Genomic DNA, 10170 nt, shown 5'->3' on the forward strand with positions numbered 1-10170 from the left:
ATGTTTTGCAATAATTTGAATCAGAATATGTTTCTACTTGTGGCTTTGGTGACATTTTTACATATGGTTCCCACAGTAATTCAAAGAGCAATCAAGTATATAAAATGTTGGATAGTCCCTATAGTAATCTAATACTGCCTCTTGATGCAGCTAAAGGGAGCTACAGAATTCAAGTAGCCTAGGGGACATTTCAGTAGGTATAAATACGAGCTGATTGTAGGACTGCAAGAATGGATGTGCTAGGATCCTTGCCTCTGCTGCTTCGTAATGAAGACGTAAGCAAACATTCCTCACGCGGTTCTACCCACAGGAGAATTTCTGCTCCCTTGCTTTCTTCTTAAAACAAATTTTATTTCTTTTTTGGACGATATATTTTCATCTCGTTCATTCCCTTTCTTCATCTCCTCCCAGATCCTCCCCCTCCAGAAATTTCCTATCTAGTTTCCAAACTCACCTCTCTTACTTGTTAGTGCTTTGATCATGACTTTCCAAAACTTCCCTAGACCTGACTTTTAAATTTGCCTTATATATATTTTAGGTGCATTACTGTTTTGCCTGCATGTTTGTGTGTGAGGATGATGCCAGATCCCCTGGAACTGGGGTTACAGATTATTGTGAGCTGCCATGTGGGTGCTGGGAATTGAACCTGAGTCCTCTGAAAGAGCAGCCAGTGCTCCTAACCACTGAGCTATCTCTCTAACCGTACATTTTCTGAAGTGATTTATATGCTTTTTCATCTAGTTTCCTGTAGATATGCCCAAAGTCTATAGCCATATTTTAAGTTTATCATGAAGGTTGATGAGATGGCTCAGTAGTCTGATGACCTGAATGAGATCGCCAGAACCCACCCAGTGAAATGAGTGAACCAATTTCTCCAAGTTGTCTTCCACCTCCTGTGCTGCAGCATGCACCTCCCACCAAACAAACAAACAAATGTTAAGCTTATTGTGAACAAAGGTTACCTAATTTCACAGAATCCCAATCTTGGAGTCCACTGTTGGGTAGCAGTTTCTGTTGAGATTAAAGTCCTGTGTCCAAGTCTATGGTAGTTTGCTTGTGGGTTGGGTTGACTGGGGTTATTTACAGGAATATGGTTGAAGAGTCTCTGCTAGGAGTATGGCAGCCACATTTGGAAAAAAAACCAACAACATGACAGCATGGGTAATGACTCCCCAAGATAGCACTCTAAGGTTTTTCCATGTGATTTGTAGACAGCCGACGCCTTAAGGGTCTCCTTTCTCCACCTGTATATAACTGCTTATATAACTTGTAGTTTCAAGAACAAAATTTGTGAGTTTTGTTTACTTCTTGAACCTTGTAAATTTTATTACTTCCTAAGTCTTCATATGACTCCTCCTCGAAGAAAATGTTTCGATTCTGAGACTATAGCTACACAACAGACATCCTCATTGAATCTCATAGTTAGAGAAATGTTTTTTCTTCTAGATTCCTGTGTGAACTTTTCTGTTGCTTTTTGTCATATGCCAGTGCTGAGACATTCAGATTTATAGTTATTAACTTCTAGGTTGTTATCTCTGTTCATCTTGAAAAACTCATTCTGAAAATTTCCGTTTTTTTTTTTTCACTTGTGATTGGGGATATTAATGGTCTCTCCCTCAGAGGGCTGTTGTGTGGACTTACTGAGATCACAGGCAGTGGGCTTAGCGTGCAGGCCAGGCATTTATTAAGGTCTTAATGATGTTAGTTATGATTATCATAATACCATTCTGCCTTTTGAAGGCCATGGGCTATGACTTAATTAGCTTCTGGCATATTTAGTATCTGGCACATAAGAGCTTGAAGAGAAGTTTTGTTGGACTGAAAATCAAATCATTCATTTCACACACTTGCGTGAGAATTTACCACATTGCCCTCCCAATCAAAGGGTGGCTTAGAAAGTCCTAAAATCTAGCCTGGGGATTCCAGAAATAGAGAGCAAACAATTTTTCTAGAGACCACCAAATTATACAAGTAATAGCACGTATTCAGCTGCCACTTAACTAATTCAGTAATTGATTTTATTTTTACTCTTTAATTCCCCTGCCACTGTAAATTTAAGTCTTCATTGTTGACATGTGTTCTAAATGAAGCACCGAGGATGGGCAATCCCTAATGTGATGCTTTAGGGCAAATCAAGGAAGTATTAAAAGTATAATTACCACTTATAATTTGGATTGTTAATATAGGATATGTCAGGCACACAAAAAAACATAGTTTACTCCTTCCACACCCCATTTCCCTTCCTCTTCCCACAAACAGCCATATGGTGGTTTAAAAGAAAATGGCCACCAAAGGGAGGGGCATTGTTGGGAGGTGTGGCCTTGTTGGAGTAGGTGTGGTCTTGTTGCAGTAAGTGTGTCACTGTGGAGGAGGCTTTGAGGTCTTATATGTGCTCAAGCCACGCCCAGTGAGACATTCTACTTCCTGTTACCTGAATATCAACATGTAACAGTTACCTCTCCAGCACCGTGTCTGCTTGCATGCCGCCCTATCCTGCCATGATGATAATGGACTGAATCTCTGAACTGTACACCAGTCACCACAATTAAATTTTTTTGTAAGAGTTACCGTGGTCATGGTGTGTCATCACAGCAATAGAAACTGAACTAAGACAAACCACTAGCCCATAATCCCATGCTTATGATTCATATGCATTCTCATCCTTTTCATCCTGTTTCCTCTCTGATTTCTATATAATACAGTCCTTTAAAATGTATCTATAGAATGATTATCATTTTTGTTAGAGTTTTGCAAACGCCATGGGTAGAGAACACTTGACAAATTACTGACAAAACAAAACAAGAAAAACAAAAATAACATTGAAAACAGTAGGATTACAGACATGCTACCACACATAATTTTTTTTTACATGGTTTTGGGATTCCAAATTTAGGTCCTCATTCTATGTAACAAGCACTTAACCCACTGAGCCATCTCTCCAGCCTGAGATCAATAACTTTTAAAAATTTTATCTGGACTCATTAATAGCAATATAGCAGAAAACAAGGTTGTCCTTTGTCTGTCCACAAGGCCACACCTGGCAACCAGTCCAAGGAATTGTGGTAGTATCTGCCAAAATTCCTTCCTCTTGATTCTTTGGGAGTTCCACAGTGACACCAGTAAACTCAAGTGTTCCCACGACTGGCATTTTCTTTACAATTGAACTTAATCCCCACGGCAGCCACTCTCTAACGGCGTGTCGTCCACTGCTGCTCTGCTCTGATCTGTTCCTGACATGTAGGGCTGTGAGTTGTCACTTCACTGCCTGCTGTCGCACAAACACTGTTCTGGGCTGTGTGGCAGAGTATCGAGTCTCATGCAGTTTTCTTCTGTGAGTTTCTATTGATAATAACAGCTATGGTGGAAGCTATAAGCACTCTCTCCAGCTAGCCTCTTAGACTTCTTAGGATTTCCTCCTTCCCCTCACACTAGCTGTCATTTTTGGAAAGATTGCACTTGTGCTCGTGAAGCACGGAACTGGGAATTTGGCTCCATGGATACTCTGAGTTAGATCTTCACCAAAAGCTGTCAGAAAACACACACATCAAAATGAAACCAACACCAGCAGCCTTGCTTCAGAACAGGACAAGTCAGAGGTAAAATTTACACTATTGTAACACTAGTCAAAAGAAGATACAAACTCACAAATTCTATTGCCTAAATGTATTTCTTAATCTGCTACATTGTATACCTCATGACTGAAATGTGAACTTAAGACAGATCACAAAGAAAATATTTAGTATTCATGTTTATCAATTTTAATTATGCAATCTTTTTTCTTTTGAGCTTACAAAGTAATAGGTTTTCTTATGGTATTTTTATATAAACTTAGTTTTAGTTGATTCTCACCCCTCTTTAAATCTAGTTCATAACACACAGAGACAAAAGTGTTCATGTGACCAAAGACAGATAAAAGATAAGTCTTCAGGTGACGATTTCTATGAGTTCTTGTTTCACCCACTTTTTAGGTAAGCTGACTTATTTTAGGAAATGGCTTATTAATTTATTAAGCCAGTCTACAAAGTAATTTCAACATGGGTTTTGTACAGAGTGAAATAATGGGTTCCATTATGGCATATACACATATGTCACTTAGTTCTTATTTGCCACTGTCTCATTGTCTTATCCCATCCACCCAATTTCTACCTTTAAAAAAAGGTATCATTCTTCATCAAGTTCATATATGTATATATTTCAGTTGTCCCCTCCCCCATTATACTTTCTCATCCTCTGCTGATTCCCACCAAACGCCTGTTCCCTAACAAGTCCAATCCTATTTTCACATCATTTTGTTCTTTGTTGTTGTTGTTGGGTGTGCACTGAGTCTACCAAGGGTTACCCACACACATAATCACCAGTAAGGGGTTCTTCACTATCGACTTGCCTCTTTGGAGCCTTACCCTTTAAAGGTTGAGTCCTCTCTTCAGCCCATACCCAGAGCACAGCAACTTAATAATTGCTCTACCACTGGGGGCCAGGGAGAAGTCCTTCCATCGCCCCAACAGCCATTAATTGTCAATAGTTCCATAGAGAGGATGGAACCTTATGAGCCTCTCCCTGCTCCATGATGGAGGATTGCTGGATGCTTTGTGCACATAAGCCCAGCTTCAGCTTTCCTATGCTCGTCACTTATGTGTTTTCTTCAAGAATATGCCTTTTTATATTTTTGATCCAGTTTTTCATCTGGGTTGCATTCTTACCAGTCGAGTTTGAGGTTCTAGTTTTCAAACTGTAGTCCTAGCAATTCTTTTGTTTCCTAGTAAAATTCTATAAATATAACTCGTAGATGGTCATCATTTCATAATCAGTTTAATAACCCGGCATTGCAGGACATGCTTGAGGCAAATTCCTCCTGTCTCTGGCCATTCCTTCCTCAGTGCTAGAGGAAGTTGGTGTTTCATTTTCACTTCTCTTGTAGATGTGATAATGAGAAAGGAAGAAAGGAGAAGAAACATGAGTATTTATAAACTTTAAGACACCTTTCACTTAAGACATTCCAATCTTCTGTGTAGACAAAATGCTAAATGCATTTGTGTAATTGTAGTGAAAAAAAGAAATAAAACATCTAGAAGTTATGAAACACATGCTGTTGCCACATTAAACACCTTAAATCAAGACAACAATGCTACAAAACTAAATTATTTAGTTGTGTGTATAACGGGAGCTGTTTTAGAAAGCAAAATGGTGGTTGACCTGGAATAGCTCAGACAATCCACTGTAGTTCAGATTTGTATGCTAAGCAAGCAGGAAGTGGTAACAGATCTCAGAGAGGAACAAAAGACTGATGTTCAAGTCTCAGAGGAGGCTTCATTTCATAAAACTGACTCCTCATTTGGCTCTGCTTGTTTTCACATGGAAAGTCCTAGTTTCAGCTAAACAGGGAACTGTAGGGAAACAGGGATTCTATTTTATGTCTTTAGAAAATACACATACAGTTTTTTGTAGTTGCTGTTGGTTTTTTTTTGGCAAATTCAAAATTGTTTTCACTGTTATCAGAAGACTGCCGGGAGAGGCAAAAGGCCTTCTTCTGCAGGCTTTCTCTGGCTGGGTTGAAGAGGGACAGGCATCTGTGGGTCTAGAGACTAACCACGAAGGGTGATGTGCAGCTTCCCTTCCTGCTCTGTAGCTCACCAAAAAAGGAAACTGGGGTTTTTAGGCTGAGCAAGCGATACTACAGGCAAGACTTAGGGTTAGAGCCAGGTCTTGCACCAATGTACACAGAATTTTGAACATCCAGAAATCGTTAACTCTGGTTCATGCACATCCTAGGAACCTGGAAATCCATGTCCAAAGGAGAGAGAGATGTCCGGACCCATGTCCCAGTTGTAGGATGAAGTAGTAGTCATTAGAAACACAATGACTGAAACAAGAGGCTGCTTGAGCAGCCGTGAGAGAAGTCCTCAGTCACATTTAGTTTCATTTTTGAATAAGTTTTCTTTGGAGACGGACGTAGCTCAGTGGAAGAGACGGTGCTTGGCATGCATGAAGTCCTGAGTTCTAGTTCCAGCTCTGGGGATGTTACAGGAGAAATAGACAAGAAAATGAGATCTGTGAGAGGAGACAGTAGCTAGAGGACACAACTTTGGGAGGCCAGGGCAACAAAACCTTCTGGAGACTAGGACTGCTAGTTGGATATCTCAGTTGAGGCCTGATGAATGATTGAGCCAGCCAATTGATACGTCCTGGAGCATGAGGATGTAAAGAAATGTAAAGGGAAGAAATGTGTCTGGTTTTGGCTTATATCCCAAAACTATTAAATTTACTATGTTATTCTTTTCTCATAGCTTCCTGTATAAGTAGAAAGGTGAGTAGCTGTAGAACAGAGGTACTATAGGGCTCTGTAGTTTGCACTTGTAAGCTCAGCACATAGGGAGCCCAGACAAAAGGATTGCGTTGAGTTTGAGGCTGGCCTGGACTGCATAGGAAGTATCAGGGGAAGCAGGTCCTCCTACTGAGATCCTCTCTTAAAACAACAACAGAATGATAAATGTTGGAGAAAAAGCACAGTTCAGTTTACATACTAAAACATACAATAAGGTCACATGTGACTGTCGTCACCATGTTCAGTGTTCTTTTCTTATGTCTCATTTGACTTAACTTTGTGAATGGAAGTTACTAGAAAGAACCCCATGTCACACTGAACCTTCTGTTCAACTAAGAATCTCAATGACTGTGGGGAGGCTGGAATGTTACAAGCCCAGAACCTAAATGTAATTTATCTCTGGCCCTTTAATAGCCATTTCTTGCCCATCCCTGTACCTGACTCATCTTTAGGACCATTAGGTAAATCCTTGAAAATATACAAATACAACATTCTATCAACCAAAGAGCCAAGAGTGTAGTTGAACAACATCAAGGGCCTGTAGCAGAGATTCCTCTGGTTTCTGGAACCTTCCCACCTAATGTTTCCAACAACATATTTGAAAAGTGCTTTGCTTTGTGATTTTCTTGCTTTTATTCCTATAAAACTTGTTGGGACTGCTACTAAGTTGGAATATAGTGTTTGGGGCACCCTGAATCTATTTACAGGCCATGGTCACTCATGTTTTACCCCAGAATAAATTAACTCTCACTTTCTTTGAGGAAAAAGTTGTGTTTAGCGTCGACAATTTCTAAAAAGTTTCTTCTTTCTTCCAAATACTATTTTCCCACGTTGTTTCCTCTGATAAGGAACAGTAGCTGGTTAAGACCAGCTGTTTCTTGATCTGATGTATCTCAGAACTACACATGTGAGTAGGGCCTGTCTTAGAGTTAAGGGTTTCTATTGCTGTGAAGAGACACCGTGACAATGGCAACTCTTATAAAGGAAAACATTTAATTGGAGTTGACTTACAGTTCAATCTAGTCCAATATCATCATGGTGGGAAGCATGTAGGCAGACATGGTGATGGAGAAGGAGCTGAGCGTTCTTTGTACACCTTGATCTACAGGCAGCAGGACAGGAACTGACTTGAGCTCTGAGACCTCAAAGCCCACCCACTAGTGACACATTTCCTCCAACAAAGCCACACCTCCAACAAGGCCACACCTCCTAATAGTGTCATCCCCTATGGACCAAGTGTTCAACACATGAGTCTATGAGGGCCATTCCTATTCAAACCATCACAGCGTCTTGTTCAATAGGACCCTTTGGTGCTGGGTAGGGGTCAGGTACCCACAGTCTGATGCTCTCTGTATGATCTCATTGTAGTGACCTTAGCGTCTTATCATCAGTGGTCTTCAAATTATTGGGCAAATCACTAGCTGCAAGAGATAGTGTTACTACTCTAGGGATAAAGGATTCACTAAGCAGATAAGACTGACATGTTCTCAGAGTCTCCCCTTGGCAGTTCACTAGTAACGCTGGGACACCAGAGACCTTGACATATATGAAAGTGAATGCATTTTGTCTAACAACAAGGCTATTTTTGTTTACCAAGTATTTAATAGAATCATTTGTGACAGGAAGATGCTTTTCTTAGTTTTTCCCAAAAGGATTATTTTCCATAAATGGTAGTATGCGAAAGCATTGATCTAGAAAAATAGATAAATATATATATATATATATATATATATGTGCTGTTGAGATGTACTTTTACATAGATTTATATAGATTCGATTAAATGTAATAGTTAGGCAAAAGGCATCTTCACCCCATAGCTGGTCCTGAACAACTACCCCAATGCAGCTGTCCCCCGTCTCAGACTTGCGTGATGTCTCTTAAATTTGCAGCTCTGGGATGAGTGTGAGTGCTGTGCACGTCTGTGCACTGTGTGAAGGTGTGTTGCTGGATTGGTGCAGTAAAAAGCTGATCAGCCGGTAGCTGGGCAGAATGGACATGCAGGATTTCCAGAGAGAGAGAAAGGAGGAGAAGGAGGAGGAGAAGGAGGAGGAGGAGGAGGAGGAGGAGGAGGAGGAGGAGGAGGAGGAGGAGGAGGAGGAGGAGGAGGAGGAGGAATCTATGCAGGAGGGAGATGCCAGGAGACATGGAGATGAAACAGGAAGTGCAAAATGGAAGAGAGCTAATGTCATATGATAGAACGTAAATTAATATAAATGGTTAATTTAAGCTATAAGAGCTTGTTAGGGACAAGCCTAAGCTACAGGCAATTTCACAATTATTAAGAAGTTTCCATGTCGTTATTTGGAAGCTGGTGGGACAGAGAAAGACTCATTACGTGTGACCATATTTCTAGCTGGCTCCGAATGTTTCTATGTGGATGTCTTAGGCTTAATTTCAGAGCAGAAAACACAATTCTTGTTACTTGCGGATTCTTACTATGTGTTTTTTTCCCCTCTTGACATTTCCATGGAGTTGCTGGCTGCTACAGTCCTGCTGTTTTTTTCAGACCTTCAAACTCTGTTCAAAAATAGTTTTTCCTGCACTCGGGAGGCAGAGGCAGGCGGATCTCTGTGAGTTCGAGGCCAGCCTGGTATACAAGAGCTAGAGCCAGGACAGGAACCAAAAAGCTACGGAGAAACCCTGTCTTGAAAAATCCAAAAAAAAATAGTTTTTCCTTCTCTTCTTTTGACATATGATCTTACTTCACAGCTCAGGCTGGCCTGAACTCGCTGTGTAGCCCACACTGAGCTCAAAGTCTTGACAATCCTCTTGCCTCAGCCTTCTGAGTTCAGGGATTACAAACGTAGGCCACCATGCCTGGCTCTGGATCTACTGTTCACGGCCATAATTTGTCCCCCCCTTCAGTGAAGATCATCTTTATGATCTTGACTGGAGTTTCTCCTTCATGGAGTCTCTCTTACCACGTCTTACTTTTCTTTTCTGACAGGTTATTTAGTAATCTATTGTTTCCTTATGATTTATTGGACTAAGAGAGAAAAATATTTTCTAGGCTCTACTAGTAACATGTCTCATTCACTGAGCAAATTTATCCTTTAGCTTTTTCCACCCTGAACTCTGTTTATTTTACAGTTGACATGCTCTGTGATGTTAAGTGTTCTTTAATTTCCCTCCCAGATGTCTGGGTCTCTGGGGGAGCCTATTTAATCAGTTATTCTCAAGATTTAGTACACTCTAGACTCTCCAGGAACTAGATTCACCCTTAAAGTCTGATTCAGGATGGGTGAAGAATTGGAAATTCTGACAGTTCAGATATTGCTGCTGGTCAAGGGGCGGGGCCTTCTTCCAGCCCTGGATTTCCTAGCTTTGTGGCTGCTGCAACATTGCTCACACCACACTGTTTAGGATGAAGATACCCATTTCTGGGTGTGTACTGCTGGTTCATAACTGGATTGTTCTCTGACACGTAGCCTTTTTTCTTAAGTGCATGTGTGTGTGTGTTTGAATGTCTGAAGCTGATGACGGGTGTCTTCTCTGATGGTTTTCTACCTTATTCATCAAGGCAGGGTTTCTCAATGGAGCCCAGAGCTCACCAGCTTACATGGCAGTTCCTGTGTCTTTTCCTTCAGATGGCTGGAATTAAAAGTGGGCCACCATGCACACCTGGCACTTATGTGGCTTCTGGGATCCAAACTCTAATCCTCATGTTTGTATGCCACCCACTCTAAGCACTAAACCATCTCTTCAGGCGAGAGTTCTCCTTTTACATTCTCTGTGTAGCTTGAACACAGATTGCATGATGAAAGACTAAAACATCTCTAGTTCGGAAGAAAGGGCAATTATACCTCTTTTCATTCAAATCACTAAAAGGGAATATCTATGGCCATAAA

Source organism: Alexandromys fortis, unplaced genomic scaffold (genome assembly GCF_014885135.2).
Source record: "Alexandromys fortis isolate MF-2015 unplaced genomic scaffold, M_Fortis_MF-2015_v1.1 scaffold_34, whole genome shotgun sequence".
NCBI classification, from domain to species: domain Eukaryota; kingdom Metazoa; phylum Chordata; class Mammalia; order Rodentia; family Cricetidae; genus Alexandromys; species Alexandromys fortis.